The sequence below is a fragment of the Osmerus eperlanus genome, chromosome 25 (assembly GCF_963692335.1).
Source record: "Osmerus eperlanus chromosome 25, fOsmEpe2.1, whole genome shotgun sequence".
Classification (NCBI taxonomy): Eukaryota; Metazoa; Chordata; class Actinopteri; order Osmeriformes; family Osmeridae; genus Osmerus; species Osmerus eperlanus.
The window spans coordinates 9,155,713-9,158,212 of NC_085042.1; positions in this window are offsets into that span (position 1 = coordinate 9,155,713).

Sequence of the window (2,500 nt, forward strand, 5' to 3'; positions counted from 1 at the left end):
GCAAGGCTTTGGAACAAACACGCACATCTCTACTAGGAACCAGACAATGAATTCCACCTGCATCTTCATCCTCTTTGTGTCCCTCCTCTTTCTCACCTTCATATCTCAGCAGAGACACACCCTCCCCCCCCCTCCTTCTCCTCTCCTCCCCCCTCCTTCTCTCCTCTCCTCCCCTCCTTCCTCTCTCCTCCCCTTCTCCCCTCCTTCTCCTCTCCTCCCCATTCTCCCAAAAAGAGGCAGTCTCCTCCCCCATTCCTCTTCCCTACCTAAGAGACAACATCTCCTCCCCCTGTCCTCCTCCCCCTTGCCCCTCCTCCCCCCTCACAGAGACACTCTCTCCTCCCCCAGTTGTCCCTCCATCCCTGAGACACACACACCCACAGGGGGAGCAGCTGTGTGTGTTATTGTGTTAACTAGATGAGCGATGCGTTTCCTGGCTGATACACACACACACACACATCTCCATATGAAAGGAGCTGTTGGCCACTCCATCCACTACATCTGAATTTGTAATGCAGTTCAAACACTGCCGACGCAACCTATTCAGCCTTAGTGTGTGTGACTGTCCGTGTTTTCTCAGGTGTTCAGAGGGCAAACAGAAATCAGTCTGATTCAGCACCCTGTCTCCACCCGACACGCAAACACAGATGACTGACAACTGAACCTGGGGTGAAAGAGCCTATACCAGCAGCCTGTCCCAGCAGCCTGTCCCAGCAGCCTGTCCCTGCAGCCTGTCCCTGCAGCCTGTCCCAGCAGCCTGTCCCAGCAGCCTGTCCCTGCAGCCTGTCCCAGCAGCCTGTCCCTGCAGCCTGTCCCAGCAGCCTGTCCCAGCAGGCCTGTCCCTGCAGCCTGTCCCTGCAGCCTGTCCCAGCAGCCTGTCCCTGCAGCCTGTCCCTGCAGCCTGTCCCAGCAGCCTGTCCCAGCAGCCTGTCCCTGCAGCCTGTCCCAGCAGCCTGTCCCAGCAGCCTGTCCCTGCAGCCTGTCCCAGCAGCCTGTCCCTGCAGCCTGTCCCAGCAGCCTGTCCCAGCAGCCTGTCCCAGCAGCCTGTCCCTGCAGCCTGTCCCTGCAGCCTGTCCCAGCAGCCTGTCCCAGCAGCCTGTCCCTGCAGCCTGTCCCTGCAGCCTGTCCCTGCAGCCTGTCCCAGCAGCCTGTCCAGCAGCCTGTCCCTGCAGCCTGTCCCTGCAGCCTGTCCCAGCAGCCTGTCCCTGCAGCCTGTCCCAGCAGCCTGTCCCTGCAGCCTGTCCCTGCAGCCTGTCCCAGCAGCCTGTCCCTGCAGCCTGTCCCTGCAGCCTGTCCCAGCAGCCTGTCCCTGCAGCCTGTCCCTGCAGCCTGTCCCAGCAGCCTGTCCCAGCAGCCTGTCCCAGCAGCCTGTCCCAGCAGTCCGGCCCGGGTGGAGCAGATGAAACGTCCGTCCACCGGTCATCAACCATCCTGATAAGGCTCAGTCAGACAGCGATGTGTTCATGTTTCCCAGCAGTGCCTGGATGAGCTAAACAACTGTTCCTGAACCACACCCTCACTTCCTGTCCGTCTCCATGGGGACGGCGGGGCGGCCTGGACGAACAATCTGACTTAGGAGTGGGACACACACACACTCACACCACATACACACTCTCACACTCACATCCAGAGAGAGAGATTCTGTCGTTTTGGAGGTGGTTGTGTGTGTATGTGTGAGTGTGACTCCCCAAGAGTCAGATGAACGTGTGTGTGTGTGTATGAGGACAGCAGAAGAGAGCAGACAGCTAAATCCAGTTACCACCGTCCACGGAGGAAATGACTTGAACCAGCCCATCTGTGTATAAGATGTGTGTGTGAGGTGTGTGTGTGATACTGTGGAGATGCGTGTGTGTGTGTGTACTTACATGTGGTGTGTCTGTGTGGTGAGTGTCTGTGTGTGTGTTTGTGTGTGTGGTGTGTGTGTGTGGAGGTGGGGCAGAGACAGAGAGAGGTGCTGCTGATGCTTATGCATTATTCATAAGTAAAGGATGAGAAGGAGGAAGAAAGGTTCTTTTAACCCTGGAGAACAAGAGGGAGGATGGGAGAGGAGAGAGGAGGGGGGGGGAAGGGGAGGAGGGAGGAGGGGGGGAGAGGAGGGGGGAGGGGGGGAGAGGAGGGAGGAGGGGGGGGGAGGAGGGAGTAGGGGGGGAGAGCAACTTTCTTCTTGTTGTTTTATTACCATCTCTCAGTGTCTCTCTTTCTCTCTTTTCTGTGTCACTCAAGAGTCAGGAGCAAAGAGACTGTCAGAGAGGAGGGGAGGGAGGGAGGGAGGGAGGGAGGGGAAAAGAGAGAAACAGGGATGAGAGAGAGGTGGAAGGGAGTTAAGGTTGACAAGGGATCATCACACACATTATTTTCCAACTTCACATTTATTTATAAAAAAAATGCCAAGAAATAAACTACAATTTACATTTACTACAAAACTCCATGTACCAAAACACGCTCCAAGTAGCCCTAGCTCCAGCACTAACACAGACCAGGCCTGGGCTGACAGCCCTGG